The sequence below is a fragment of the Festucalex cinctus genome, chromosome 19 (genome assembly GCF_051991245.1).
Source record: "Festucalex cinctus isolate MCC-2025b chromosome 19, RoL_Fcin_1.0, whole genome shotgun sequence".
Classification (NCBI taxonomy): Eukaryota; Metazoa; Chordata; class Actinopteri; order Syngnathiformes; family Syngnathidae; genus Festucalex; species Festucalex cinctus.
The window spans coordinates 17880192-17907719 of NC_135429.1; the positions used below are offsets into that span (position 1 = coordinate 17880192).

General features: G+C 47.8%; 47 non-coding genes across 47 annotated transcripts; 25 read left to right on the forward strand and 22 right to left on the reverse strand.

Moving 5' to 3' along the window:
- The first annotated feature begins 935 nt into the window (after positions 1-935).
- Positions 936-1008, forward strand: trnav-aac (transfer RNA valine (anticodon AAC)). The gene has a single exon. It is a non-coding gene; the product is annotated as a tRNA-Val (tRNA).
- Positions 1009-1073: 65 nt separating this feature from the next.
- trnad-guc (transfer RNA aspartic acid (anticodon GUC)) lies at positions 1074-1145 on the reverse strand. The gene has a single exon. It is a non-coding gene; the product is annotated as a tRNA-Asp (tRNA).
- A 116-nt stretch (positions 1146-1261) lies between these two features.
- On the forward strand, positions 1262-1334 carry trnav-cac (transfer RNA valine (anticodon CAC)). The gene has a single exon. It is a non-coding gene; the product is annotated as a tRNA-Val (tRNA).
- Positions 1335-2241: 907 nt separating this feature from the next.
- On the forward strand, positions 2242-2314 carry trnav-aac (transfer RNA valine (anticodon AAC)). Its single transcript has one exon. It is a non-coding gene; the product is annotated as a tRNA-Val (tRNA).
- Positions 2315-2379: 65 nt separating this feature from the next.
- On the reverse strand, positions 2380-2451 carry trnad-guc (transfer RNA aspartic acid (anticodon GUC)). The gene has a single exon. It is a non-coding gene; the product is annotated as a tRNA-Asp (tRNA).
- A 1098-nt stretch (positions 2452-3549) lies between these two features.
- Positions 3550-3622, forward strand: trnav-aac (transfer RNA valine (anticodon AAC)). Its single transcript has one exon. It is a non-coding gene; the product is annotated as a tRNA-Val (tRNA).
- A 65-nt stretch (positions 3623-3687) lies between these two features.
- Positions 3688-3759, reverse strand: trnad-guc (transfer RNA aspartic acid (anticodon GUC)). The gene has a single exon. It is a non-coding gene; the product is annotated as a tRNA-Asp (tRNA).
- Positions 3760-4528: 769 nt separating this feature from the next.
- trnav-aac (transfer RNA valine (anticodon AAC)) lies at positions 4529-4601 on the forward strand. Its single transcript has one exon. It is a non-coding gene; the product is annotated as a tRNA-Val (tRNA).
- A 65-nt stretch (positions 4602-4666) lies between these two features.
- Positions 4667-4738, reverse strand: trnad-guc (transfer RNA aspartic acid (anticodon GUC)). The gene has a single exon. It is a non-coding gene; the product is annotated as a tRNA-Asp (tRNA).
- A 1423-nt stretch (positions 4739-6161) lies between these two features.
- Positions 6162-6234, forward strand: trnav-aac (transfer RNA valine (anticodon AAC)). Its single transcript has one exon. It is a non-coding gene; the product is annotated as a tRNA-Val (tRNA).
- Positions 6235-6299: 65 nt separating this feature from the next.
- Positions 6300-6371, reverse strand: trnad-guc (transfer RNA aspartic acid (anticodon GUC)). The gene has a single exon. It is a non-coding gene; the product is annotated as a tRNA-Asp (tRNA).
- Positions 6372-7603: 1232 nt separating this feature from the next.
- On the reverse strand, positions 7604-7675 carry trnad-guc (transfer RNA aspartic acid (anticodon GUC)). The gene has a single exon. It is a non-coding gene; the product is annotated as a tRNA-Asp (tRNA).
- Positions 7676-8257: 582 nt separating this feature from the next.
- Positions 8258-8329, reverse strand: trnad-guc (transfer RNA aspartic acid (anticodon GUC)). Its single transcript has one exon. It is a non-coding gene; the product is annotated as a tRNA-Asp (tRNA).
- Positions 8330-10068: 1739 nt separating this feature from the next.
- Positions 10069-10141, forward strand: trnav-aac (transfer RNA valine (anticodon AAC)). Its single transcript has one exon. It is a non-coding gene; the product is annotated as a tRNA-Val (tRNA).
- A 65-nt stretch (positions 10142-10206) lies between these two features.
- On the reverse strand, positions 10207-10278 carry trnad-guc (transfer RNA aspartic acid (anticodon GUC)). The gene has a single exon. It is a non-coding gene; the product is annotated as a tRNA-Asp (tRNA).
- Positions 10279-10394: 116 nt separating this feature from the next.
- On the forward strand, positions 10395-10467 carry trnav-cac (transfer RNA valine (anticodon CAC)). Its single transcript has one exon. It is a non-coding gene; the product is annotated as a tRNA-Val (tRNA).
- A 1043-nt stretch (positions 10468-11510) lies between these two features.
- Positions 11511-11582, reverse strand: trnad-guc (transfer RNA aspartic acid (anticodon GUC)). The gene has a single exon. It is a non-coding gene; the product is annotated as a tRNA-Asp (tRNA).
- A 444-nt stretch (positions 11583-12026) lies between these two features.
- On the forward strand, positions 12027-12099 carry trnav-aac (transfer RNA valine (anticodon AAC)). The gene has a single exon. It is a non-coding gene; the product is annotated as a tRNA-Val (tRNA).
- Positions 12100-12164: 65 nt separating this feature from the next.
- On the reverse strand, positions 12165-12236 carry trnad-guc (transfer RNA aspartic acid (anticodon GUC)). Its single transcript has one exon. It is a non-coding gene; the product is annotated as a tRNA-Asp (tRNA).
- A 444-nt stretch (positions 12237-12680) lies between these two features.
- Positions 12681-12753, forward strand: trnav-aac (transfer RNA valine (anticodon AAC)). Its single transcript has one exon. It is a non-coding gene; the product is annotated as a tRNA-Val (tRNA).
- Positions 12754-12818: 65 nt separating this feature from the next.
- Positions 12819-12890, reverse strand: trnad-guc (transfer RNA aspartic acid (anticodon GUC)). The gene has a single exon. It is a non-coding gene; the product is annotated as a tRNA-Asp (tRNA).
- Positions 12891-13006: 116 nt separating this feature from the next.
- Positions 13007-13079, forward strand: trnav-cac (transfer RNA valine (anticodon CAC)). Its single transcript has one exon. It is a non-coding gene; the product is annotated as a tRNA-Val (tRNA).
- Positions 13080-14446: 1367 nt separating this feature from the next.
- On the reverse strand, positions 14447-14518 carry trnad-guc (transfer RNA aspartic acid (anticodon GUC)). The gene has a single exon. It is a non-coding gene; the product is annotated as a tRNA-Asp (tRNA).
- A 444-nt stretch (positions 14519-14962) lies between these two features.
- Positions 14963-15035, forward strand: trnav-aac (transfer RNA valine (anticodon AAC)). Its single transcript has one exon. It is a non-coding gene; the product is annotated as a tRNA-Val (tRNA).
- A 65-nt stretch (positions 15036-15100) lies between these two features.
- On the reverse strand, positions 15101-15172 carry trnad-guc (transfer RNA aspartic acid (anticodon GUC)). Its single transcript has one exon. It is a non-coding gene; the product is annotated as a tRNA-Asp (tRNA).
- Positions 15173-15748: 576 nt separating this feature from the next.
- trnad-guc (transfer RNA aspartic acid (anticodon GUC)) lies at positions 15749-15820 on the reverse strand. The gene has a single exon. It is a non-coding gene; the product is annotated as a tRNA-Asp (tRNA).
- Positions 15821-16264: 444 nt separating this feature from the next.
- Positions 16265-16337, forward strand: trnav-aac (transfer RNA valine (anticodon AAC)). The gene has a single exon. It is a non-coding gene; the product is annotated as a tRNA-Val (tRNA).
- Positions 16338-16402: 65 nt separating this feature from the next.
- On the reverse strand, positions 16403-16474 carry trnad-guc (transfer RNA aspartic acid (anticodon GUC)). Its single transcript has one exon. It is a non-coding gene; the product is annotated as a tRNA-Asp (tRNA).
- Positions 16475-16918: 444 nt separating this feature from the next.
- On the forward strand, positions 16919-16991 carry trnav-aac (transfer RNA valine (anticodon AAC)). The gene has a single exon. It is a non-coding gene; the product is annotated as a tRNA-Val (tRNA).
- A 65-nt stretch (positions 16992-17056) lies between these two features.
- trnad-guc (transfer RNA aspartic acid (anticodon GUC)) lies at positions 17057-17128 on the reverse strand. Its single transcript has one exon. It is a non-coding gene; the product is annotated as a tRNA-Asp (tRNA).
- Positions 17129-17244: 116 nt separating this feature from the next.
- trnav-cac (transfer RNA valine (anticodon CAC)) lies at positions 17245-17317 on the forward strand. Its single transcript has one exon. It is a non-coding gene; the product is annotated as a tRNA-Val (tRNA).
- A 1043-nt stretch (positions 17318-18360) lies between these two features.
- trnad-guc (transfer RNA aspartic acid (anticodon GUC)) lies at positions 18361-18432 on the reverse strand. Its single transcript has one exon. It is a non-coding gene; the product is annotated as a tRNA-Asp (tRNA).
- A 444-nt stretch (positions 18433-18876) lies between these two features.
- trnav-aac (transfer RNA valine (anticodon AAC)) lies at positions 18877-18949 on the forward strand. The gene has a single exon. It is a non-coding gene; the product is annotated as a tRNA-Val (tRNA).
- A 1560-nt stretch (positions 18950-20509) lies between these two features.
- Positions 20510-20582, forward strand: trnav-aac (transfer RNA valine (anticodon AAC)). The gene has a single exon. It is a non-coding gene; the product is annotated as a tRNA-Val (tRNA).
- A 65-nt stretch (positions 20583-20647) lies between these two features.
- On the reverse strand, positions 20648-20719 carry trnad-guc (transfer RNA aspartic acid (anticodon GUC)). The gene has a single exon. It is a non-coding gene; the product is annotated as a tRNA-Asp (tRNA).
- Positions 20720-20835: 116 nt separating this feature from the next.
- trnav-cac (transfer RNA valine (anticodon CAC)) lies at positions 20836-20908 on the forward strand. The gene has a single exon. It is a non-coding gene; the product is annotated as a tRNA-Val (tRNA).
- A 580-nt stretch (positions 20909-21488) lies between these two features.
- On the forward strand, positions 21489-21561 carry trnav-aac (transfer RNA valine (anticodon AAC)). The gene has a single exon. It is a non-coding gene; the product is annotated as a tRNA-Val (tRNA).
- Positions 21562-21814: 253 nt separating this feature from the next.
- Positions 21815-21887, forward strand: trnav-cac (transfer RNA valine (anticodon CAC)). Its single transcript has one exon. It is a non-coding gene; the product is annotated as a tRNA-Val (tRNA).
- Positions 21888-22603: 716 nt separating this feature from the next.
- trnad-guc (transfer RNA aspartic acid (anticodon GUC)) lies at positions 22604-22675 on the reverse strand. Its single transcript has one exon. It is a non-coding gene; the product is annotated as a tRNA-Asp (tRNA).
- Positions 22676-23119: 444 nt separating this feature from the next.
- On the forward strand, positions 23120-23192 carry trnav-aac (transfer RNA valine (anticodon AAC)). Its single transcript has one exon. It is a non-coding gene; the product is annotated as a tRNA-Val (tRNA).
- Positions 23193-23257: 65 nt separating this feature from the next.
- On the reverse strand, positions 23258-23329 carry trnad-guc (transfer RNA aspartic acid (anticodon GUC)). The gene has a single exon. It is a non-coding gene; the product is annotated as a tRNA-Asp (tRNA).
- A 116-nt stretch (positions 23330-23445) lies between these two features.
- On the forward strand, positions 23446-23518 carry trnav-cac (transfer RNA valine (anticodon CAC)). Its single transcript has one exon. It is a non-coding gene; the product is annotated as a tRNA-Val (tRNA).
- A 1044-nt stretch (positions 23519-24562) lies between these two features.
- On the reverse strand, positions 24563-24634 carry trnad-guc (transfer RNA aspartic acid (anticodon GUC)). The gene has a single exon. It is a non-coding gene; the product is annotated as a tRNA-Asp (tRNA).
- Positions 24635-25078: 444 nt separating this feature from the next.
- On the forward strand, positions 25079-25151 carry trnav-aac (transfer RNA valine (anticodon AAC)). The gene has a single exon. It is a non-coding gene; the product is annotated as a tRNA-Val (tRNA).
- A 65-nt stretch (positions 25152-25216) lies between these two features.
- On the reverse strand, positions 25217-25288 carry trnad-guc (transfer RNA aspartic acid (anticodon GUC)). Its single transcript has one exon. It is a non-coding gene; the product is annotated as a tRNA-Asp (tRNA).
- A 444-nt stretch (positions 25289-25732) lies between these two features.
- Positions 25733-25805, forward strand: trnav-aac (transfer RNA valine (anticodon AAC)). The gene has a single exon. It is a non-coding gene; the product is annotated as a tRNA-Val (tRNA).
- A 1557-nt stretch (positions 25806-27362) lies between these two features.
- Positions 27363-27435, forward strand: trnav-aac (transfer RNA valine (anticodon AAC)). Its single transcript has one exon. It is a non-coding gene; the product is annotated as a tRNA-Val (tRNA).
- Positions 27436-27528: the final 93 nt, after the last annotated feature.

Here is a 27528-nt window from a genome sequence, read left to right on the forward strand (position 1 = left end):
GTTCCCAACTCGAAACAGGGTGGGAAACAGGGTAATTTTCTTTGTATTTGCAATGAAAACTGAGTATCCAAAAAGCAAAACACACAGGCACCACCTCCCCGTTGGGGAATCGAACCCCAGTCTTCCGCGTGACAGGAGGAGATACTATCCACTATACTAACGAGGAAAGGATTCTGTGCTTGAGACCTGGACAGGCGTAGAGGTAAAACTGTCACTAAACGTGAATGCCAGACAGCTATGCTGTTTGCCAATCCTGCCAACAGGATAAACGCCAGCGTCTGTTTCCATGGTGTAGTGGTTATCACATTCGGCTCACACGCGGAAGTTTCCCAACTCGAAACAGGGTGGGAAACAGGGTAATTTTCTTTGTATTTGCAATGAAAACTGAGTATCCAAAAAGCAAAACACACAGGCACCACCTCCCCGTTGGGGAATCGAACCCCAGTCTTCCGCGTGACAGGAGGAGATACTATCCACTATACTAACGAGGAAAGGACTCTGTGCTTGCTACCTGGACAGGCGTAGAGGGAAAACTGTCACTAAAATCGGGAATGCCAGACAGCTATGCTGTTTGCCAATCCTGCCAACAGGATAAACGCCAGTGTCTGTTTCCATGGTGTAGTGGTTATCACATTCGGCTCACACGCGAAAGGTTCCCAACTCGAAACAGGGTGGGAAACAGGGTAATTTTCTTTGTATTTGCAATGAAAACTGAGTATCCAAAAATTGAATTGCACCTGCACTCACCTCGCCTTCAGGGAATCTAACCACAGTCTTGCGCGTGACAGGCAGAGATACTATCCACTATACTAACGAGGAAAGGACTCTGTGCTTGCTACCTGGACAGGCGTAGAGGGAAAACTGTCACTAAAATCGGGAATGCCAGACAGCTATGCTGTTTGCCAATCCGGCCAACAGAGTAAACGCCAGTGTCCGTTTCCATGGTGTAGTGGTTATCACATTCGCCTAACACGCGAAAGGTCCCCAGCTCGAAACCGGGTGGAAACTTGGCAATTTTCTTTGAATTTGCAATGAAAACTGAGTATCCAAAAAGCAAAACACACAGGCACCACCTCCCCGTTGGGGAATCGAACCCCAGTCTTCCGCGTGACAGGCGGAGATACTATCCACTATACTAACGAGGAAAGGACTCTGTGCTTGCTACCTGGACAGGCGTAGAGGGAAAACTGTCACTAAAATCGGGAATGCAAGACAGCTATGCCGTTTGCCAATCCTGCCAACAGGATAAACGCCAGTGTCTGTTTCCATGGTGTAGTGGTTATCACATTCGCCTCACACGCGAAAGGTCCCCAGCTCGAAACCGGGTGGAAACTTGGCAATTTTCTTTGAATTTGCAATGAAAACTGAGTATCCAAAAATACAATAGCACAGGTACCAAGTGCCCGTTGGGGCATCTCACCCCAGTCTTCCGCGTGACAGGAGAAGATACTATCCACAATACTAACGAGGAAAGGACTCTGTGTTTGCTACCTGGACAGGCATAGAAGGAAAACTGTCACTAAAATAGGGAATGCCAGACAGCTATGCTGTTTTCCAATCCTGCCAACAGGATAAACACCAGCGTCTGTTTCCATGGTGTAGTGGTTATCACATTCGGCTCACACGCGGAAGGTTCCCAACTCGAAACAGGGTGGGAAACAGGGTAATTTTCTTTGTATTTGCAATGAAAACTGAGTATCCAAAAAGCAAAACACACAGGCACCACCTCCCCGTTGGGGAATCGAACCCCAGACTTCCGCGTGACAGGAGGAGATACTATCCACTATACTAACGAGGAAAGGACTCTGTGTTTGCTACCTGGACAGGCATAGAAGGAAAACTGTCACTAAAATAGGGAATGCCAGACAGCTATGCTGTTTTCCAATCCTGCCAACAGGATAAACACCAGCGTCTGTTTCCATGGTGTAGTGGTTATCACATTCGGCTCACACGCGGAAGGTTCCCAACTCGAAAAAGGGTGGGAAACAGGGTAATTTTCTTTGTATTTGCAATGAAAACTGAGTATCCAAAAAGCAAAACACACAGGCACCACCTCCCCGTTGGGGAATCGAACCCCAGTCTTCCGCGTGACAGGAGGAGATACTATCCACTATACTAACGACGAAAGGATTCTGTGCTTGCGACCTGGACAGGCTTAGAGGTAAAATTGTCACTAAACTTGTGAATGCCAGACAGCTATGCGGTTTGCCAATCCTGCCAACAGGATAAACGCCAGTGTCTGTTTCCATGGTGTAGTGGTTATCACATTCGCCTAACACGCGAAAGGTCCCCAGCTCGAAACCGGGTGGAAACTTGGCAATTTTCTTTGAATTTGCAATGAAAACTGAGTATCCAAAAAGCAAAACACACAGGCACCACCTCCCCGTTGGGGAATCGAACCCCAGTCTTCCGCGTGACAGGCGGAGATACTATCCACTATACTAACGAGGAAAGGACTCTGTGCTTGCTACCTGGACAGGCGTAGAGGGAAAACTGTCACTAAAATCGGGAATGCCAGACAGCTATGCTGTTTGCCAATCCTGCCAACAGGATAAACGCCAGCGTCTGTTTCCATGGTGTAGTGGTTATCACATTCGGCTCACACGCGGAAGGTTCCCAACTCGAAACAGGGTGGGAAACAGGGTAATTTTCTTTGTATTTGCAATGAAAACTGAGTATCCAAAAAGCAAAACACACAGGCACCACCTCCCCGTTGGGGAATCGAACCCCAGTCTTCCGCGTGACAGGAGGAGATACTATCCACTATACTAACGAGGAAAGGACTCTGTGCTTGCTACCTGGACAGGCGTAGAGGGAAAACTGTCACTAAAATCGGGAATGCCAGACAGCTATGCTGTTTGCCAATCCTGCCAACAGGATAAACGCCAGTGTCTGTTTCCATGGTGTAGTGGTTATCACATTCGGCTCACACGCGGAAGTTTCCCAACTCGAAACAGGGTGGGAAACAGGGTAATTTTCTTTGTATTTGCAATGAAAACTGAGTATCCAAAAAGCAAAACACACAGGCACCACCTCCCCGTTGGGGAATCGAACCCCAGTCTTCCGCGTGACAGGAGGAGATACTATCCACTATACTAACGAGGAAAGGATTCTGTGCTTGCGACCTGGACAGGCGTAGAGGTAAAACTGTCACTAAACTTGTGAATGCCAGACAGCTATGCTGTTTGCCAATCCTGCCAACAGGATAAACGCCAGTGTCTGTTTCCATGGTGTAGTGGTTATCACATTCGGCTCACACGCGAAAGGTTCCCAACTCGAAACAGGGTGGGAAACAGGGTAATTTTCTTTGTATTTGCAATGAAAACTGAGTATCCAAAAATTGAATTGCACCTGCACTCACCTCGCCTTCAGGGAATCTAACCACAGTCTTGCGCGTGACAGGCAGAGATACTATCCACTATACTAACGAGGAAAGGACTCGGTGCTTGCTACCTGGACAGGCGTAGAGGGAAAACTGTCACTAAAATCGGGAATGCCAGACAGCTATGCTGTTTGCCAATCCGGCCAACAGAGTAAACGCCAGTGTCCGTTTCCATGGTGTAGTGGTTATCACATTCGCCTAACACGCGAAAGGTCCCCAGCTCGAAACCGGGTGGAAACTTGGCAATTTTCTTTGAATTTGCAATGAAAACTGAGTATCCAAAAAGCAAAACACACAGGCACCACCTCCCCGTTGGGGAATCGAACCCCAGTCTTCCGCGTGACAGGCGGAGATACTATCCACTATACTAACGAGGAAAGGACTCTGTGCTTGCTACCTGGACAGGCGTAGAGGGAAAACTGTCACTAAAATCGGGAATGCAAGACAGCTATGCCGTTTGCCAATCCTGCCAACAGGATAAACGCCAGTGTCTGTTTCCATGGTGTAGTGGTTATCACATTCGCCTCACACGCGAAAGGTCCCCAGCTCGAAACCTGGTGGAAACTTGGCAATTTTCTTTGAATTTGCAATGAAAACTGAGTATCCAAAAATACAATAGCACAGGTACCAAGTGCCCGTTGGGGCATCTCACCCCAGTCTTCCGCGTGACAGGAGAAGATACTATCCACAATACTAACGAGGAAAGGACTCTGTGTTTGCTACCTGGACAGGCATAGAAGGAAAACTGTCACTAAAATAGGGAATGCCAGACAGCTATGCTGTTTTCCAATCCTGCCAACAGGATAAACACCAGCGTCTGTTTCCATGGTGTAGTGGTTATCACATTCGGCTCACACGCGGAAGGTTCCCAACTCGAAACAGGGTGGGAAACAGGGTAATTTTCTTTGTATTTGCAATGAAAACTGAGTATCCAAAAAGCAAAACACACAGGCACCACCTCCCCGTTGGGGAATCGAACCCCAGTCTTCCGCGTGACAGGAGGAGATACTATCCACTATACTAACGACGAAAGGATTCTGTGCTTGCGACCTGGACAGGCTTAGAGGTAAAATTGTCACTAAACTTGTGAATGCCAGACAGCTATGCGGTTTGCCAATCCTGCCAACAGGATAAACGCCAGTGTCTGTTTCCATGGTGTAGTGGTTATCACATTCGCCTAACACGCGAAAGGTCCCCAGCTCGAAACCGGGTGGAAACTTGGCAATTTTCTTTGAATTTGCAATGAAAACTGAGTATCCAAAAAGCAAAACACACAGGCACCACCTCCCCGTTGGGGAATCGAACCCCAGTCTTCCGCGTGACAGGCGGAGATACTATCCACTATACTAACGAGGAAAGGACTCTGTGCTTGCTACCTGGACAGGCGTAGAGGGAAAACTGTCACTAAAATCGGGAATGCCAGACAGCTATGCTGTTTGCCAATCCTGCCAACAGGATAAACGCCAGCGTCTGTTTCCATGGTGTAGTGGTTATCACATTCGGCTCACACGCGGAAGGTTCCCAACTCGAAACAGGGTGGGAAACAGGGTAATTTTCTTTGTATTTGCAATGAAAACTGAGTATCCAAAAAGCAAAACACACAGGCACCACCTCCCCGTTGGGGAATCGAACCCCAGTCTTCCGCGTGACAGCAGGAGATACTATCCACTATACTAACGAGGAAAGGACTCTGTGCTTGCTACCTGGACAGGCGTAGAGGGAAAACTGTCACTAAAATCGGGAATGCCAGACAGCTATGCTGTTTGCCAATCCTGCCAACAGGATAAACGCCAGTGTCTGTTTCCATGGTGTAGTGGTTATCACATTCGGCTCACACGCGAAAGGTTCCCAACTCGAAACAGGGTGGGAAACAGGGTAATTTTCTTTGTATTTGCAATGAAAACTGAGTATCCAAAAAGCAAAACACACAGGGACCACCTCCCCGTTGGGGAATCGAACCACAGTCTTCCGCGTGACAGGAGGAGATACTATCCACTATACTAACGAGGAAAGGATTCTGTGCTTGAGACCTGGACAGGCGTAGAGGTAAAACTGTCACTAAACGTGAATGCCAGACAGCTATGCTGTTTGCCAATCCTGCCAACAGGATAAACGCCAGCGTCTGTTTCCATGGTGTAGTGGTTATCACATTCGGCTCACACGCGGAAGTTTCCCAACTCGAAACAGGGTGGGAAACAGGGTAATTTTCTTTGTATTTGCAATGAAAACTGAGTATCCAAAAAGCAAAACACACAGGCACCACCTCCCCGTTGGGGAATCGAACCCCAGTCTTCCGCGTGACAGGAGGAGATACTATCCACTATACTAACGAGGAAAGGATTCTGTGCTTGCGACCTGGACAGGCGTAGAGGTAAAACTGTCACTAAACTTGTGAATGCCAGACAGCTATGCTGTTTGCCAATCCTGCCAACAGGATAAACGCCAGTGTCTGTTTCCATGGTGTAGTGGTTATCACATTCGGCTCACACGCGAAAGGTTCCCAACTCGAAACAGGGTGGGAAACAGGGTAATTTTCTTTGTATTTGCAATGAAAACTGAGTATCCAAAAATTGAATTGCACCTGCACTCACCTCGCCTTCAGGGAATCTAACCACAGTCTTGCGCGTGACAGGCAGAGATACTATCCACTATACTAACGAGGAAAGGACTCGGTGCTTGCTACCTGGACAGGCGTAGAGGGAAAACTGTCACTAAAATCGGGAATGCCAGACAGCTATGCTGTTTGCCAATCCGGCCAACAGAGTAAACGCCAGTGTCCGTTTCCATGGTGTAGTGGTTATCACATTCGCCTAACACGCGAAAGGTCCCCAGCTCGAAACCGGGTGGAAACTTGGCAATTTTCTTTGAATTTGCAATGAAAACTGAGTATCCAAAAAGCAAAACACACAGGCACCACCTCCCCGTTGGGGAATCGAACCCCAGTCTTCCGCGTGACAGGCGGAGATACTATCCACTATACTAACGAGGAAAGGACTCTGTGCTTGCTACCTGGACAGGCGTAGAGGGAAAACTGTCACTAAAATCGGGAATGCAAGACAGCTATGCCGTTTGCCAATCCTGCCAACAGGATAAACGCCAGTGTCTGTTTCCATGGTGTAGTGGTTATCACATTCGCCTCACACGCGAAAGGTCCCCAGCTCGAAACCTGGTGGAAACTTGGCAATTTTCTTTGAATTTGCAATGAAAACTGAGTATCCAAAAATACAATAGCACAGGTACCAAGTGCCCGTTGGGGCATCTCACCCCAGTCTTCCGCGTGACAGGAGAAGATACTATCCACAATACTAACGAGGAAAGGACTCTGTGTTTGCTACCTGGACAGGCATAGAAGGAAAACTGTCACTAAAATAGGGAATGCCAGACAGCTATGCTGTTTTCCAATCCTGCCAACAGGATAAACACCAGCGTCTGTTTCCATGGTGTAGTGGTTATCACATTCGGCTCACACGCGGAAGGTTCCCAACTCGAAACAGGGTGGGAAACAGGGTAATTTTCTTTGTATTTGCAATGAAAACTGAGTATCCAAAAAGCAAAACACACAGGCACCACCTCCCCGTTGGGGAATCGAACCCCAGTCTTCCGCGTGACAGGAGGAGATACTATCCACTATACTAACGAGGAAAGGACTCTGTGTTTGCTACCTGGACAGGCATAGAAGGAAAACTGTCACTAAAATAGGGAATGGCAGACAGCTATGCTGTTTTCCAATCCTGCCAACAGGATAAACACCAGCGTCTGTTTCCATGGTGTAGTGGTTATCACATTCGGCTCACACGCGGAAGGTTCCCAACTCGAAAAAGGGTGGGAAACAGGGTAATTTTCTTTGTATTTGCAATGAAAACTGAGTATCCAAAAAGCAAAACACACAGGCACCACCTCCCCGTTGGGGAATCGAACCCCAGTCTTCCGCGTGACAGGAGGAGATACTATCCACTATACTAACGACGAAAGGATTCTGTGCTTGCGACCTGGACAGGCTTAGAGGTAAAATTGTCACTAAACTTAATGCCAGACAGCTATGCGGTTTGCCAATCCTGCCAACAGGATAAACGCCAGTGTCTGTTTCCATGGTGTAGTGGTTATCACATTCGGCTCACACGCGAAAGGCTCCCAACTCGAAACAGGGTGGGAAACAGGGTAATTTTCTTTGTATTTGCAATGAAAACTGAGTGTCCAAAAAGCAAAACACACAGGCACCACCTCCCCGTTGGGGAATCGAACCCCAGTCTTCCGCGTGACAGGCGGAGATACTATCCACTATACTAACGAGGAAAGGACTCTGTGCTTGCTACCTGGACAGGCGTAGAGGGAAAACTGTCACTAAAATCGGGAATGCAAGACAGCTATGCTGTTTGCCAATACTGCCAACAGGATAAACGCCAGTGTCTGTTTCCATGGTGTAGTGGTTATCACATTCTCCTCACAAGCGAAAGGTTCCCAACTCGAAACCGGGTGGGAAACAGGGTAATTTTCTTTGTATTTGCAATGAAAACTGAGTATCCAAAAACTGAATTGCACCTGCACTCACCTCCCCTTCAGGGAATCTAACCACAGTCTTGCGCGTGACAGGCAGAGATACTATCCACTATACTAATGAGGAAAGGACTCTGTGCTTGCTACCTGGACAGGCGTAGAGGGAAAACTGTCACTAAAATCGGGAATGCCAGACAGCTATGCTGTTTGCCAATCCGGCCAACAGAGTAAACGCCAGTGTCTGTTTCCATGGTGTAGTGGTTATCACATTCGCCTAACACGCGAAAGGTCCACAGCTCGAAACCGGGTGGAAACTTGGCAATTTTCTTTGAATTTGCAATGAAAACTGAGTATCCAAAAAGCAAAACACACAGGCACCACCTCCCCGTTGGGGAATCGAACCCCAGTCTTCCGCGTGACAGGCGGAGATACTATCCACTATACTAACGAGGAAAGGACTCTGTGCTTGCTAACTGGACAGGCGTAGAGGGAAAACTGTCACTAAAATCGGGAATGCCAGACAGCTATGCTGTTTGCCAATCCTGCCAACAGGATAAACGCCAGCGTCTGTTTCCATGGTGTAGTGGTTATCACATTCGGCTCACACGCGGAAGGTTCCCAACTCTAAACAGGGTGGGAAACAGGGTAATTTTCTTTGTATTTGCAATGAAAACTGAGTATCCAAAAAGCAAAACACACAGGCACCACCTCCCCGTTGGGGAATCGAACCCCAGTCTTCCGCGTGACAGGAGGAGATACTATCCACTATACTAACGAGGAAAGGACTCTGTGCTTGCTACCTGGACAGGCGTAGAGGGAAAACTGTCACTAAAATCGGGAATGCCAGACAGCTATGCTGTTTGCCAATCCTGCCAACAGGATAAACGCCAGTGTCTGTTTCCATGGTGTAGTGGTTATCACATTCGGCTCACACGCGAAAGGTTCCCAACTCGAAACAGGGTGGGAAACAGGGTAATTTTCTTTGTATTTGCAATGAAAACTGAGTATCCAAAAAGCAAAACACACAGGGACCACCTCCCCGTTGGGGAATCGAACCCCAGTCTTCCGCGTGACAGGAGGAGATACTATCCACTATACTAACGAGGAAAGGATTCTGTGCTTGAGACCTGGACAGGCGTAGAGGTAAAACTGTCACTAAACGTGAATGCCAGACAGCTATGCTGTTTGCCAATCCTGCCAACAGGATAAACGCCAGCGTCTGTTTCCATGGTGTAGTGGTTATCACATTCGGCTCACACGCTGAAGTTTCCCAACTCGAAACAGGGTGGGAAACAGGGTAATTTTCTTTGTATTTGCAATGAAAACTGAGTATCCAAAAAGCAAAACACACAGGCACCACCTCCCCGTTGGGGAATCGAACCCCAGTCTTCCGCGTGACAGGAGGAGATACTATCCACTATACTAACGAGGAAAGGATTCTGTGCTTGCGACCTGGACAGGCGTAGAGGTAAAACTGTCACTAAACTTGTGAATGCCAGACAGCTATGCTGTTTGCCAATCCTGCCAACAGGATAAACGCCAGTGTCTGTTTCCATGGTGTAGTGGTTATCACATTCGGCTCACACGCGAAAGGTTCCCAACTCGAAACAGGGTGGGAAACAGGGTAATTTTCTTTGTATTTGCAATGAAAACTGAGTATCCAAAAATTGAATTGCACCTGCACTCACCTCGCCTTCAGGGAATCTAACCACAGTCTTGCGCGTGACAGGCAGAGATACTATCCACTATACTAACGAGGAAAGGACTCTGTGTTTGCTACCTGGACAGGCATAGAAGGAAAACTGTCACTAAAATAGGGAATGCCAGACAGCTATGCTGTTTTCCAATCCTGCCAACAGGATAAACACCAGCGTCTGTTTCCATGGTGTAGTGGTTATCACATTCGCCTAACACGCGAAAGGTTCCCAACTCGAAACAGGGTAATTTTCTTTGTATTTGCAATGAAAATTGAGTATCCAAAAATTGAATTGCACCTGCACTCACCTCCCCTTCAGGGAATCTAACCACAGTCTTGCGCGTGACAGGCAGAGATACTATCCACTATACTAACGAGGAAAGGACTCGGTGCTTGCGACCTGGACAGGCGTAGAGGGAAAACTGTCACTAAAATCGGGAATGCCAGACAGCTATGCTGTTTGCCAATCCGGCCAACAGAGTAAACGCCAGTGTCCGTTTCCATGGTGTAGTGGTTATCACATTCGCCTAACACGCGAAAGGTCCCCAGCTCGAAACCGGGTGGAAACTTGGCAATTTTCTTTGAATTTGCAATGAAAACTGAGTATCCAAAAAGCAAAACACACAGGCACCACCTCCCCGTTGGGGAATCGAACCCCAGTCTTCCGCGTGACAGGCGGAGATACTATCCACTATACTAACGAGGAAAGGACTCTGTGCTTGCTACCTGGACAGGCGTAGAGGGAAAACTGTCACTAAAATCGGGAATGCAAGACAGCTATGCCGTTTGCCAATCCTGCCAACAGGATAAACGCCAGTGTCTGTTTCCATGGTGTAGTGGTTATCACATTCGCCTCACACGCGAAAGGTCCCCAGCTCGAAACCGGGTGGAAACTTGGCAATTTTCTTTGAATTTGCAATGAAAACTGAGTATCCAAAAATACAATAGCACAGGTACCAAGTGCCCGTTGGGGCATCTCACCCCAGTCTTCCGCGTGACAGGAGAAGATACTATCCACAATACTAACGAGGAAAGGACTCTGTGTTTGCTACCTGGACAGGCATAGAAGGAAAACTGTCACTAAAATAGGGAATGCCAGACAGCTATGCTGTTTTCCAATCCTGCCAACAGGATAAACACCAGCGTCTGTTTCCATGGTGTAGTGGTTATCACATTCGGCTCACACGCGGAAGGTTCCCAACTCGAAACAGGGTGGGAAACAGGGTAATTTTCTTTGTATTTGCAATGAAAACTGAGTATCCAAAAAGCAAAACACACAGGCACCACCTCCCCGTTGGGGAATCGAACCCCAGTCTTCCGCGTGACAGGAGGAGATACTATCCACTATACTAACGAGGAAAGGACTCTGTGTTTGCTACCTGGACAGGCATAGAAGGAAAACTGTCACTAAAATAGGGAATGCCAGACAGCTATGCTGTTTTCCAATCCTGCCAACAGGATAAACACCAGCGTCTGTTTCCATGGTGTAGTGGTTATCACATTCGGCTCACACGCGGAAGGTTCCCAACTCGAAAAAGGGTGGGAAACAGGGTAATTTTCTTTGTATTTGCAATGAAAACTGAGTATCCAAAAAGCAAAACACACAGGCACCACCTCCCCGTTGGGGAATCGATCCCCAGTCTTCCGCGTGACAGGAGGAGATACTATCCACTATACTAACGACGAAAGGATTCTGTGCTTGCGACCTGGACAGGCTTAGAGGTAAAATTGTCACTAAACTTAATGCCAGACAGCTATGCGGTTTGCCAATCCTGCCAACAGGATAAACGCCAGTGTCTGTTTCCATGGTGTAGTGGTTATCACATTCGGCTCACACGCGAAAGGTTCCCAACTCGAAACAGGGTGGGAAACAGGGTAATTTTCTTTGTATTTGCAATGAAAACTGAGTGTCCAAAAAGCAAAACACACAGGCACCACCTCCCCGTTGGGGAATCGAACCCCAGTCTTCCGCGTGACAGGCGGAGATACTATCCACTATACTAACGAGGAAAGGACTCTGTGCTTGCTACCTGGACAGGCGTAGAGGGAAAACTGTCACTAAAATCGGGAATGCAAGACAGCTATGCTGTTTGCCAATACTGCCAACAGGATAAACGCCAGTGTCTGTTTCCATGGTGTAGTGGTTATCACATTCTCCTCACAAGCGAAAGGTTCCCAACTCGAAACCGGGTGGGAAGCAGGGTAATTTTCTTTGTATTTGCAATGAAAACTGAGTATCCAAAAACTGAATTGCACCTGCACTCACCTCCCCTTCAGGGAATCTAACCACAGTCTTGCGCGTGACAGGCAGAGATACTATCCACTATACGAACGAGGAAAGGACTCTGTGCTTGCTACCTGGACAGGCGTAGAGGGAAAACTGTCACTAAAATCGGGAATGCCAGACAGCTATGCTGTTTGCCAATCCGGCCAACAGAGTAAACGCCAGTGTCTGTTTCCATGGTGTAGTGGTTATCACATTCGCCTAACACGCGAAAGGTCCCCAGCTCGAAACCGGGTGGAAACTTGGCAATTTTCTTTGAATTTGCAATGAAAACTGAGTATCCAAAAAGCAAAACACACAGGCACCACCTCCCCGTTGGGGAATCGAACCCCAGTCTTCCGCGTGACAGGCGGAGATACTATCCACTATACTAACGAGGAAAGGACTCTGTGCTTGCTACCTGGACATGCGTAGAGGGAAAACTGTCACTAAACTTGTGAATGCCAGACAGCTATGCTGTTTGCCAATCCTGCCAACAGGATAAACGCCAGTGTCTGTTTCCATGGTGTAGTGGTTATCACATTCGGCTCACACGCGAAAGGTTCCCAACTCGAAACAGGGTGGGAAACAGGGTAATTTTCTTTGTATTTGCAATGAAAATTGAGTATCCAAAAATTGAATTGCACCTGCACTCACCTCCCCTTCAGGGAATCTAACCACAGTCTTGCGCGTGACAGGCAGAGATACTATCCACTATACTAACTAGGAAAGGACTCTGTGCTTGCTACCTGGACAGGCGTAGAGGGAAAACTGTCACTAAAATCGGGAATGCCAGACAGCTATGCTGTTTGCCAATCCTGCCAACAGAGTAAACGCCAGTGTCTGTTTCCATGGTGTAGTGGTTATCACATTCGCCTAACACGCGAAAGGTCCCCAGCTCGAAACCGGGTGGAAACTTGGCAATTTTCTTTGAATTTGCAATGAAAACTGAGTATCCAAAAAGCAAAACACACAGGCACCACCTCCCCGTTGGGGAATCGAACCCCAGTCTTCCGCGTGACAGGCGGAGATACTATCCACTATACTAACGAGGAAAGCACTCTGTGCTTGCTACCTGGACAGGCGTAGAGGGAAAACTGTCACTAAAATCGGGAATGCAAGACAGCTATGCTATTTGCCAATCCTGCCAACAGGATAAACGCCAGTGTCTGTTTCCATGGTGTAGTGGTTATCACATTCGCCTCACACGCGAAAGGTCCCCAGCTCGAAACCGGGTGGAAACTTGGCAATTTTTTTTGAATTTGCAATGAAAACTGAGTATCCAAAAATACAATAGCACAGGTACAAAGTGCCCGTTGGGGCATCTCACCCCAGTCTTCCGCGTGACAGGAGAAGATTCTATCCACAATACTAACGAGGAAAGGACTCTGTGTTTGCTACCTGGACAGGCATAGAAGGAAAACTGTCACTAAAATAGGGAATGCCAGACAGCTATGCTGTTTTCCAATCCTGCCAACAGGATAAACACCAGCGTCTGTTTCCATGGTGTAGTGGTTATCACATTCGGCTCACACGCGGAAGGTTCCCAACTCGAAACAGGGTGGGAAACAGGGTAATTTTCTTTGTATTTGCAATGAAAACTGAGTATCCAAAAAGCAAAACACACAGGCACCACCTCCCCGTTGGGGAATCGAACCCCAGTCTTCCGCGTGACAGGAGGAGATACTATCCACTATACTAACGAGGAAAGGACTCTGTGTTTGCTACCTGGACAGGCATAGAAGGAAAACTGTCACTAAAATAGGGAATGCCAGACAGCTATGCTGTTTTCCAATCCTGCCAACAGGATAAACACCAGCGTCTGTTTCCATGGTGTAGTGGTTATCACATTCGGCTCACACGCGGAAGGTTCCCAACTCGAAAAAGGGTGGGAAACAGGGTAATTTTCTTTGTATTTGCAATGAAAACTGAGTATCCAAAAAGCAAAACACACAGGCACCACCTCCCCGTTGGGGAATCGAACCCCAGTCTTCCGCGTGACAGGAGGAGATACTATCCACTATACTAACGACGAAAGGATTCTGTGCTTGCGACCTGGACAGGCTTAGAGGTAAAATTGTCACTAAACTTAATGCCAGACAGCTATGCGGTTTGCCAATCCTGCCAACAGGATAAACGCCAGTGTCTGTTTCCATGGTGTAGTGGTTATCACATTCGGCTCACACGCGAAAGGCTCCCAACTCGAAACAGGGTGGGAAACAGGGTAATTTTCTTTGTATTTGCAATGAAAACTGAGTGTCCAAAAAGCAAAACACACAGGCACCACCTCCCCGTTGGGGAATCGAACCCCAGTCTTCCGCGTGACAGGCGGAGATACTATCCACTATACTAACGACGAAAGTATTCTGTGCTTGCGACCTGGACAGGCTTAGAGGTAAAATTGTCACTAAACTTAATGCCAGACAGCTATGCGGTTTGCCAATCCTGCCAACAGGATAAACGCCAGTGTCTGTTTCCATGGTGTAGTGGTTATCACATTCGGCTCACACGCGAAAGGTTCCCAACTCGAAACAGGGTGGGAAACAGGGTAATTTTCTTTGTATTTGCAATGAAAACTGAGTGTCCAAAAAGCAAAACACACAGGCACCACCTCCCCGTTGGGGAATCGAACCCCAGTCTTCCGCGTGACAGGCGGAGATACTATCCACTATACTAACGAGGAAAGGACTCTGTGCTTGCTACCTGGACAGGCGTAGAGGGAAAACTGTCACTAAAATCGGGAATGCAAGACAGCTATGCTGTTTGCCAATACTGCCAACAGGATAAACGCCAGTGTCTGTTTCCATGGTGTAGTGGTTATCACATTCTCCTCACAAGCGAAAGGTTCCCAACTCGAAACCGGGTGGGAAGCAGGGTAATTTTCTTTGTATTTGCAATGAAAACTGAGTATCCAAAAACTGAATTGCACCTGCACTCACCTCCCCTTCAGGGAATCTAACCACAGTCTTGCGCGTGACAGGCAGAGATACTATCCACTATACGAACGAGGAAAGGACTCTGTGCTTGCTACCTGGACAGGCGTAGAGGGAAAACTGTCACTAAAATCGGGAATGCCAGACAGCTATGCTGTTTGCCAATCCGGCCAACAGAGTAAACGCCAGTGTCTGTTTCCATGGTGTAGTGGTTATCACATTCGCCTAACACGCGAAAGGTCCCCAGCTCGAAACCGGGTGGAAACTTGGCAATTTTCTTTGAATTTGCAATGAAAACTGAGTATCCAAAAAGCAAAACACACAGGCACCACCTCCCCGTTGGGGAATCGAACCCCAGTCTTCCGCGTGACAGGCGGAGATACTATCCACTATACTAACGAGGAAAGGACTCTGTGCTTGCTACCTGGACAGGCGTAGAGGGAAAACTGTCACTAAACTTAATGCCAGACAGCTATGCGGTTTGCCAATCCTGCCAACAGGATAAACGCCAGTGTCTGTTTCCATGGTGTAGTGGTTATCACATTCGGCTCACACGCGAAAGGTTCCCAACTCGAAACAGGGTGGGAAACAGGGTAATTTTCTTTGTATTTGCAATGAAAACTGAGTGTCCAAAAAGCAAAACACACAGGCACCACCTCCCCGTTGGGGAATCGAACCCCAGTCTTCCGCGTGACAGGCGGAGATACTATCCACTATACTAACGACGAAAGTATTCTGTGCTTGCGACCTGGACAGGCTTAGAGGTAAAATTGTCACTAAACTTAATGCCAGACAGCTATGCGGTTTGCCAATCCTGCCAACAGGATAAACGCCAGTGTCTGTTTCCATGGTGTAGTGGTTATCACATTCGGCTCACACGCGAAAGGTTCCCAACTCGAAACAGGGTGGGAAACAGGGTAATTTTCTTTGTATTTGCAATGAAAACTGAGTGTCCAAAAAGCAAAACACACAGGCACCACCTCCCCGTTGGGGAATCGAACCCCAGTCTTCCGCGTGACAGGCGGAGATACTATCCACTATACTAACGAGGAAAGGACTCTGTGCTTGCTACCTGGACAGGCGTAGAGGGAAAACTGTCACTAAAATCGGGAATGCAAGACAGCTATGCTGTTTGCCAATACTGCCAACAGGATAAACGCCAGTGTCTGTTTCCATGGTGTAGTGGTTATCACATTCTCCTCACAAGCGAAAGGTTCCCAACTCGAAACCGGGTGGGAAGCAGGGTAATTTTCTTTGTATTTGCAATGAAAACTGAGTATCCAAAAACTGAATTGCACCTGCACTCACCTCCCCTTCAGGGAATCTAACCACAGTCTTGCGCGTGACAGGCAGAGATACTATCCACTATACGAACGAGGAAAGGACTCTGTGCTTGCTACCTGGACAGGCGTAGAGGGAAAACTGTCACTAAAATCGGGAATGCCAGACAGCTATGCTGTTTGCCAATCCGGCCAACAGAGTAAACGCCAGTGTCTGTTTCCATGGTGTAGTGGTTATCACATTCGCCTAACACGCGAAAGGTCCCCAGCTCGAAACCGGGTGGAAACTTGGCAATTTTCTTTGAATTTGCAATGAAAACTGAGTATCCAAAAAGCAAAACACACAGGCACCACCTCCCCGTTGGGGAATCGAACCCCAGTCTTCCGCGTGACAGGCGGAGATACTATCCACTATACTAACGAGGAAAGGACTCTGTGCTTGCTACCTGGACAGGCGTAGAGGGAAAACTGTCACTAAACTTGTGAATGCCAGACAGCTATGCTGTTTGCCAATCCTGCCAACAGGATAAACGCCAGTGTCTGTTTCCATGGTGTAGTGGTTATCACATTCGGCTCACACGCGAAAGGTTCCCAACTCGAAACAGGGTGGGAAACAGGGTAATTTTCTTTGTATTTGCAATGAAAATTGAGTATCCAAAAATTGAATTGCACCTGCACTCACCTCCCCTTCAGGGAATCTAACCACAGTCTTGCGCGTGACAGGCAGAGATACTATCCACTATACTAACTAGGAAAGGACTCTGTGCTTGCTACCTGGACAGGCGTAGAGGGAAAACTGTCACTAAAATCGGGAATGCCAGACAGCTATGCTGTTTGCCAATCCTGCCAACAGAGTAAACGCCAGTGTCTGTTTCCATGGTGTAGTGGTTATCACATTCGCCTAACACGCGAAAGGTCCCCAGCTCGAAACCGGGTGGAAACTTGGCAATTTTCTTTGAATTTGCAATGAAAACTGAGTATCCAAAAAGCAAAACACACAGGCACCACCTCCCCGTTGGGGAATCGAACCCCAGTCTTCCGCGTGACAGGCGGAGATACTATCCACTATACTAACGAGGAAAGCACTCTGTGCTTGCTACCTGGACAGGCGTAGAGGGAAAACTGTCACTAAAATCGGGAATGCAAGACAGCTATGCTGTTTGCCAATCCTGCCAACAGGATAAACGCCAGTGTCTGTTTCCATGGTGTAGTGGTTATCACATTCGCCTCACACGCGAAAGGTCCCCAGCTCGAAACCGGGTGGAAACTTGGCAATTTTTTTTGAATTTGCAATGAAAACTGAGTATCCAAAAATACAATAGCACAGGTACAAAGTGCCCGTTGGGGCATCTCACCCCAGTCTTCCGCGTGACAGGAGAAGATTCTATCCACAATACTAACGAGGAAAGGACTCTGTGTTTGCTACCTGGACAGGCATAGAAGGAAAACTGTCACTAAAATAGGGAATGCCAGACAGCTATGCTGTTTTCCAATCCTGCCAACAGGATAAACACCAGCGTCTGTTTCCATGGTGTAGTGGTTATCACATTCGGCTCACACGCGGAAGGTTCCCAACTCGAAACAGGGTGGGAAACAGGGTAATTTTCTTTGTATTTGCAATGAAAACTGAGTATCCAAAAAGCAAAACACACAGGCACCACCTCCCCGTTGGGGAATCGAACCCCAGTCTTCCGCGTGACAGGAGGAGATACTATCCACTATACTAACGAGGAAAGGACTCTGTGCTTGCTACCTGGACAGGCATAGAAGGAAAACTGTCACTAAAATAGGGAATGCCAGACAGCTATGCTGTTTTCCAATCCTGCCAACAGGATAAACACCAGCGTCTGTTTCCATGGTGTAGTGGTTATCACATTCGGCTCACACGCGGAAGGTTCCCAACTCGAAAAAGGGTGGGAAACAGGGTAATTTTCTTTGTATTTGCAATGAAAACTGAGTATCCAAAAAGCAAAACACACAGGCACCACCTCCCCGTTGGGGAATCGAACCCCAGTCTTCCGCGTGACAGGAGGAGATACTATCCACTATACTAACGACGAAAGGATTCTGTGCTTGCGACCTGGACAGGCTTAGAGGTAAAATTGTCACTAAACTTAATGCCAGACAGCTATGCGGTTTGCCAATCCTGCCAACAGGATAAACGCCAGTGTCTGTTTCCATGGTGTAGTGGTTATCACATTCGGCTCACACGCGAAAGGCTCCCAACTCGAAACAGGGTGGGAAACAGGGTAATTTTCTTTGTATTTGCAATGAAAACTGAGTGTCCAAAAAGCAAAACACACAGGCACCACCTCCCCGTTGGGGAATCGAACCCCAGTCTTCCGCGTGACAGGCGGAGATACTATCCACTATACTAACGAGGAAAGGACTCTGTGCTTGCTACCTGGACAGGCGTAGAGGGAAAACTGTCACTAAAATCGGGAATGCAAGACAGCTATGCTGTTTGCCAATACTGCCAACAGGATAAACGCCAGTGTCTGTTTCCATGGTGTAGTGGTTATCACATTCTCCTCACAAGCGAAAGGTTCCCAACTCGAAACCGGGTGGGAAACAGGGTAATTTTCTTTGTATTTGCAATGAAAACTGAGTATCCAAAAACTGAATTGCACCTGCACTCACCTCCCCTTCAGGGAATCTAACCACAGTCTTGCGCGTGACAGGCAGAGATACTATCCACTATACTAACGAGGAAAGGACTCTGTGCTTGCTACCTGGACAGGCGTAGAGGGAAAACTGTCACTAAAATCGGGAATGCCAGACAGCTATGCTGTTTGCCAATCCGGCCAACAGAGTAAACGCCAGTGTCTGTTTCCATGGTGTAGTGGTTATCACATTCGCCTAACACGCGAAAGGTCCCCAGCTCGAAACCGGGTGGAAACTTGGCAATTTTCTTTGAATTTGCAATGAAAACTGAGTATCCAAAAAGCAAAACACACAGGCACCACCTCCCCGTTGGGGAATCGAACCCCAGTCTTCCGCGTGACAGGCGGAGATACTATCCACTATACTAAAGAGGAAAGGACTCTGTGCTTGCTACCTGGACAGGCGTAGAGGGAAAACTGTCACTAAAATCGGGAATGCCAGACAGCTATGCTGTTTGCCAATCCTGCCAACAGGATAAACGCCAGCGTCTGTTTCCATGGTGTAGTGGTTATCACATTCGGCTCACACGCGGAAGGTTCCCAACTCGAAACAGGGTGGGAAACAGGGTAATTTTCTTTGTATTTGCAATGAAAACTGAGTATCCAAAAAGCAAAACAAACAGGCACCACCTCCCCGTTGGGGAATCGAACCCCAGTCTTCCGCGTGACAGGAGGAGATACTATCCACTATACTAACGAGGAAAGGACTCTGTGCTTGCTACCTGGACAGGCGTAGAGGGAAAACTGTCACTAAAATCGGGAATGCCAGACAGCTATGCTGTTTGCCAATCCTGCCAACAGGATAAACGCCAGTGTCTGTTTCCATGGTGTAGTGGTTATCACATTCGGCTCACACGCGAAAGGTTCCCAACTCGAAACAGGGTGGGAAACAGGGTAATTTTCTTTGTATTTGCAATGAAAACTGAGTATCCAAAAAGCAAAACACACAGGGACCACCTCCCCGTTGGGGAATCGAACCCCAGTCTTCCGCGTGACAGGAGGAGATACTATCCACTATACTAACGAGGAAAGGATTCTGTGCTTGAGACCTGGACAGGCGTAGAGGTAAAACTGTCACTAAACGTGAATGCCAGACAGCTATGCTGTTTGCCAATCCTGCCAACAGGATAAACGCCAGCGTCTGTTTCCATGGTGTAGTGGTTATCACATTCGGCTCACACGCTGAAGTTTCCCAACTCGAAACAGGGTGGGAAACAGGGTAATTTTCTTTGTATTTGCAATGAAAACTGAGTATCCAAAAAGCAAAACACACAGGCACCACCTCCCCGTTGGGGAATCGAACCCCAGTCTTCCGCGTGACAGGAGGAGATACTATCCACTATACTAACGAGGAAAGGATTCTGTGCTTGCGACCTGGACAGGCGTAGAGGTAAAACTGTCACTAAACTTGTGAATGCCAGACAGCTATGCTGTTTGCCAATCCTGCCAACAGGATAAACGCCAGTGTCTGTTTCCATGGTGTAGTGGTTATCACATTCGGCTCACACGCGAAAGGTTCCCAACTCGAAACAGGGTGGGAAACAGGGTAATTTTCTTTGTATTTGCAATGAAAACTGAGTATCCAAAAATTGAATTGCACCTGCACTCACCTCGCCTTCAGGGAATCTAACCACAGTCTTGCGCGTGACAGGCAGAGATACTATCCACTATACTAACGAGGAAAGGACTCTGTGCTTGCTACCTGGACAGGCGTAGAGGGAAAACTGTCACTAAAATCGGGAATGCCAGACAGCTATGCTGTTTGCCAATCCGGCCAACAGAGTAAACGCCAGTGTCCGTTTCCATGGTGTAGTGGTTATCACATTCGCCTAACACGCGAAAGGTCCCCAGCTCGAAACCGGGTGGAAACTTGGCAATTTTCTTTGAATTTGCAATGAAAACTGAGTATCCAAAAAGCAAAACACACAGGCACCACCTCCCCGTTGGGGAATCGAACCCCAGTCTTCCGCGTGACAGGCGGAGATACTATCCACTATACTAACGAGGAAAGGACTCTGTGCTTGCTACCTGGACAGGCGTAGAGGGAAAACTGTCACTAAAATCGGGAATGCAAGACAGCTATGCCGTTTGCCAATCCTGCCAACAGGATAAACGCCAGTGTCTGTTTCCATGGTGTAGTGGTTATCACATTCGCCTCACACGCGAAAGGTCCCCAGCTCGAAACCGGGTGGAAACTTGGCAATTTTCTTTGAATTTGCAATGAAAACTGAGTATCCAAAAATACAATAGCACAGGTACCAAGTGCCCGTTGGGGCATCTCACCCCAGTCTTCCGCGTGACAGGAGAAGATACTATCCACAATACTAACGAGGAAAGGACTCTGTGTTTGCTACCTGGACAGGCATAGAAGGAAAACTGTCACTAAAATAGGGAATGCCAGACAGCTATGCTGTTTTCCAATCCTGCCAACAGGATAAACACCAGCGTCTGTTTCCATGGTGTAGTGGTTATCACATTCGGCTCACACGCGGAAGGTTCCCAACTCGAAAAAGGGTGGGAAACAGGGTAATTTTCTTTGTATTTGCAATGAAAACTGAGTATCCAAAAAGCAAAACACACAGGCACCACCTCCCCGTTGGGGAATCGAACCCCAGTCTTCCGCGTGACAGGAGGAGATACTATCCACTATACTAACGAGGAAAGGACTCTGTGTTTGCTACCTGGACAGGCATAGAAGGAAAACTGTCACTAAAATCGGAAATGCCAGACAGCTATGCTGTTTGCCAATCCGGCCAACAGAGTAAACGCCAGTGTCCGTTTCCATGGTGTAGTGGTTATCACATTCGCCTAACACGCGAAAGGTCCCCAGCTCGAAACCGGGTGGAAACTTGGCAATTTTCTTTGAATTTGCAATGAAAACTGAGTATCCAAAAAGCAAAACACACAGGCACCACCTCCCCGTTGGGGAATCGAACCCCAGTCTTCCCCGTGACAGGCGGAGATACTATCCACTATACTAACGAGGAAAGGACTCTGTGCTTGCTACCTGGACAGGCGTAGAGGGAAAACTGTCACTAAAATCGGGAATGCAAGACAGCTATGCCGTTTGCCAATCCTGCCAACAGGATAAACGCCAGTGTCTGTTTCCATGGTGTAGTGGTTATCACATTCGCCTCACACGCGAAAGGTCCCCAGCTCGAAACCGGGTGGAAACTTGGCAATTTTCTTTGAATTTGCAATGAAAACTGAGTATCCAAAAATACAATAGCACAGGTACCAAGTGCCCGTTGGGGCATCTCACCCCAGTCTTCCGCGTGACAGGAGAAGATACTATCCACAATACTAACGAGGAAAGGACTCTGTGTTTGCTACCTGGACAGGCATAGAAGGAAAACTGTCACTAAAATAGGGAATGCCAGACAGCTATGCTGTTTTCCAATCCTGCCAACAGGATAAACACCAGCGTCTGTTTCCATGGTGTAGTGGTTATCACATTCGGCTCACACGCGGAAGGTTCCCAACTCGAAAAAGGGTGGGAAACAGGGTAATTTTCTTTGTATTTGCAATGAAAACTGAGTATCCAAAAAGCAAAACACACAGGCACCACCTCCCCGTTGGGGAATCGAACCCCAGTCTTCCGCGTGACAGGAGGAGATACTATCCACTATACTAACGATGAAAGGATTCTGTGCTTGCGACCTGGACAGGCTTAGAGGTAAAATTGTCACTAAACTTAATGCCAGACAGCTATGCGGTTTGCCAATCCTGCCAACAGGATAAACGCCAGTGTCTGTTTCCATGGTGTAGTGGTTATCACATTCGGCTCACACGCGAAAGGTTCCCAACTCGAAACAGGGTGGGAAACAGGGTAATTTTCTTTGTATTTGCAATGAAAACTGAGTGTCCAAAAAGCAAAACACACAGGCACCACCTCCCCGTTGGGGAATCGAACCCCAGTCTTCCGCGTGACAGGCGGAGATACTATCCACTATACTAACGAGGAAAGGACTCTGTGCTTGCTACCTGGACAGGCGTAGAGGGAAAACTGTCACTAAAATCGGGAATGCAAGACAGCTATGCTGTTTGCCAATACTGCCAACAGGATAAACGCCAGTGTCTGTTTCCATGGTGTAGTGGTTATCACATTCTCCTCACAAGCGAAAGGTTCCCAACTCGAAACCGGGTGGGAAACAGGGTAATTTTCTTTGTATTTGCAATGAAAACTGAGTATCCAAAAACTGAATTGCACCTGCACTCACCTCCCCTTCAGGGAATCTAACCACAGTCTTGCGCGTGACAGGCAGAGATACTATCCACTATACTAACGAGGAAAGGACTCTGTGCTTGCTACCTGGACAGGCGTAGAGGGAAAACTGTCACTAAAATCGGGAATGCCAGACAGCTATGCTGTTTGCCAATCCGGCCAACAGAGTAAACACCAGTGTCTGTTTCCATGGTGTAGTGGTTATCACATTCGCCTAACACGCGAAAGGTCCCCAGCTCGAAACCGGGTGGAAACTTGGCAATTTTCTTTGAATTTGCAATGAAAACTGAGTATCCAAAAAACAAAACACACAGGCACCACCTCCCCGTTGGGGAATCGAACCCCAGTCTTCCGCGTGACAGGCGGAGATACTATCCACTATACTAACGAGGAAAGGACTCTGTGCTTGCTACCTGGACAGGCGTAGAGGGAAAACTGTCACTAAAATCGGGAATGCAAGACAGCTATGCTGTTTGCCAATCCTGCCAACAGGATAAACGCCAGTGTCTGTTTCCATGGTGTAGTGGTTATCACATTCGCCTCACACGCGAAAGGTCCCCAGCTCGAAACCGGGTGGAAACTTGGCAATTTTCTTTGAATTTGCAATGAAAACTGAGTATCCAAAAATACAATAGCACAGGTACCAAGTGCCCGTTGGGGCATCTCACCCCAGTCTTCCGCGTGACAGGAGAAGATACTATCCACAATACTAACGAGGAAAGGACTCTGTGTTTGCTACCTGGACAGGCATAGAAGGAAAACTGTCACTAAAATAGGGAATGCCAGACAGCTATGCTGTTTTCCAATCCTGCCAACAGGATAAACACCAGCGTCTGTTTCCATGGTGTAGTGGTTATCACATTCGGCTCACACGCGGAAGGTTCCCAACTCGAAACAGGGTGGGAAACAGGGTAATTTTCTTTGTATTTGCAATGAAAACTGAGTATCCAAAAAGCAAAACACACAGGCACCACCTCCCCGTTGGGGAATCGAACCCCAGTCTTCCGCGTGACAGAAGGAGATACTATCCACTATACTAACGAGGAAAGGACTCTGTGTTTGCTACCTGGACAGGCATAGAAGGAAAACTGTCACTAAAATAGGGAATGCCAGACAGCTATGCTGTTTTTCCAATCCTGCCAACAGGATAAACACCAGCGTCTGTTTCCATGGTGTAGTGGTTATCACATTCGGCTCACACGCGGAAGGTTCCCAACTCGAAAAAGGGTGGGAAACAGGGTAATTTTCTTTGTATTTGCAATGAAAACTGAGTATCCAAAAAGCAAAACACACAGGCACCACCTCCCCGTTGGGGAATCGAACCCCAGTCTTCCGCGTGACAGGAGGAGATACTATCCACTATACTAACGACGAAAGGATTCTGTGCTTGCGACCTGGACAGGCTTAGAGGTAAAATTGTCACTAAACTTAATGCCAGACAGCTATGCGGTTTGCCAATCCTGCCAACAGGATAAACGCCAGTGTCTGTTTCCATGGTGTAGTGGTTATCACATTCGGCTCACACGCGAAAGGTTCCCAACTCGAAACAGGGTGGGAAACAGGGTAATTTTCTTCGTATTTGCAATGAAAACTGAGTGTCCAAAAAGCAAAACACACAGGCACCACCTCCCCGTTGGGGAATCGAACCCCAGTCTTCCGCGTGACAGGCGGAGATACTATCCACTATACTAACGAGGAAAGGACTCTGTGCTTGCTACCTGGACAGGCGTAGAGGGAAAACTGTCACTAAAATCGGGAATGCAAGACAGCTATGCTGTTTGCCAATACTGCCAACAGGATAAACGCCAGTGTCTGTTTCCATGGTGTAGTGGTTATCACATTCTCCTCACAAGCGAAAGGTTCCCAACTCGAAACCGGGTGGGAAGCAGGGTAATTTTCTTTGTATTTGCAATGAAAACTGAGTATCCAAAAACTGAATTGCACCTGCACTCACCTCCCCTTCAGGGAATCTAACCACAGTCTTGCGCGTGACAGGCAGAGATACTATCCACTATACTAACGAGGAAAGGACTCTGTGCTTGCTACCTGGACAGGCGTAGAGGGAAAACTGTCACTAAAATCGGGAATGCCAGACAGCTATGCTGTTTGCCAATCCGGCCAACAGAGTAAACGCCAGTGTCTGTTTCCATGGTGTAGTGGTTATCACATTCGCCTAACACGCGAAAGGTCCCCAGCTCGAAACCGGGTGGAAACTTGGCAATTTTCTTTGAATTTGCAATGAAAACTGAGTATCCAAAAAGCAAAACACACAGGCACCACCTCCCCGTTGGGGAATCGAACCCCAGTCTTCCGCGTGACAGGCGGAGATACTATCCACTATACTAACGAGGAAAGGACTCTCTGCTTGCTACCTGGACAGGCGTAGAGGGAAAACTGTCACTAAACTTGTGAATGCCAGACAGCTATGCTGTTTGCCAATCCTGCCAACAGGATAAACGCCAGTGTCTGTTTCCATGGTGTAGTGGTTATCACATTCGGCTCACACGCGAAAGGTTCCCAACTCGAAACAGGGTGGGAAACAGGGTAATTTTCTTTGTATTTGCAATGAAAATTGAGTATCCAAAAATTGAATTGCACCTGCACTCACCTCCCCTTCAGGGAATCTAACCACAGTCTTGCGCGTGACAGGCAGAGATACTATCCACTATACTAACGAGGAAAGGACTCTGTGCTTGCTACCTGGACAGGCGTAGAGGGAAAACTGTCACTAAAATCGGGAATGCCAGACAGCTATGCTGTTTGCCAATCCGGCCAACAGAGTAAACGCCAGTGTCTGTTTCCATGGTGTAGTGGTTATCACATTCGCCTAACACGCGAAAGGTCCCCAGCTCGAAACCGGGTGGAAACTTGGCAATTTTCTTTGAATTTGCAATGAAAACTCAGTATCCAAAAAGCAAAACACACAGGCACCACCTCCCCGTTGGGGAATCGAACCCCAGTCTTCCGCGTGACAGGCGGAGATACTATCCACTATACTAAAGAGGAAAGGACTCTGTGCTTGCTACCTGGACAGGCGTAGAGGGAAAACTGTCACTAAAATCGGGAATGCCAGACAGCTATGCTGTTTGCCAATCCTGCCAACAGGATAAACGCCAGCGTCTGTTTCCATGGTGTAGTGGTTATCACATTCGGCTCACACGCGGAAGGTTCCCAACTCGAAACAGGGTGGGAAACAGGGTAATTTTCTTTGTATTTGCAATGAAAACTGAGTATCCAAAAAGCAAAACACACAGGCACCACCTCCCCGTTGGGGAATCGAACCCCAGTCTTCCGCGTGACAGGAGGAGATACTATCCACTATACTAACGAGGAAAGGACTCTGTGCTTGCTACCTGGACAGGCGTAGAGGGAAAACTGTCACTAAAATCGGGAATGCCAGACAGCTATGCTGTTTGCCAATCCTGCCAACAGGATAAACGCCAGTGTCTGTTTCCATGGTGTAGTGGTTATCACATTCGGCTCACACGCGAAAGGTTCCCAACTCGAAACAGGGTGGGAAACAGGGTAATTTTCTTTGTATTTGCAATGAAAACTGAGTATCCAAAAAGCAAAACACACAGGGACCACCTCCCCGTTGGGGAATCGAACCCCAGTCTTCCGCGTGACAGGAGGAGATACTATCCACTATACTAACGAGGAAAGGATTCTGTGCTTGAGACCTGGACAGGCGTAGAGGTAAAACTGTCACTAAACAATGCCAGACAGCTATGCTGTTTGCCAATCCTGCCAACAGGATAAACGCCAGCGTCTGTTTCCATGGTGTAGTGGTTATCACATTCGGCTCACACGCTGAAGTTTCCCAACTCGAAACAGGGTGGGAAACAGGGTAATTTTCTTTGTATTTGCAATGAAAACTGAGTATCCAAAAAGCAAAACACACAGGCACCACCTCCCCGTTGGGGAATCGAACCCCAGTCTTCCGCGTGACAGGAGGAGATACTATCCACTATACTAACGAGGAAAGGATTCTGTGCTTGCGACCTGGACAGGCGTAGAGGTAAAACTGTCACTAAACTTGTGAATGCCAGACAGCTATGCTGTTTGCCAATCCTGCCAACAGGATAAACGCCAGTGTCTGTTTCCATGGTGTAGTGGTTATCACATTCGGCTCACACGCGAAAGGTTCCCAACTCGAAACAGGGTGGGAAACAGGGTAATTTTCTTTGTATTTGCAATGAAAACTGAGTATCCAAAAATTGAATTGCACCTGCACTCACCTCGCCTTCAGGGAATCTAACCACAGTCTTGCGCGTGACAGGCAGAGATACTATCCACTATACTAACGAGGAAAGGACTCTGTGCTTGCTACCTGGACAGGCGTAGAGGGAAAACTGTCACTAAAATCGGGAATGCCAGACAGCTATGCTGTTTGCCAATCCGGCCAACAGAGTAAACGCCAGTGTCCGTTTCCATGGTGTAGTGGTTATCACATTCGCCTAACACGCGAAAGGTCCCCAGCTCGAAACCGGGTGGAAACTTGGCAATTTTCTTTGAATTTGCAATGAAAACTGAGTATCCAAAAAGCAAAACACACAGGCACCACCTCCCCGTTGGGGAATCGAACCCCAGTC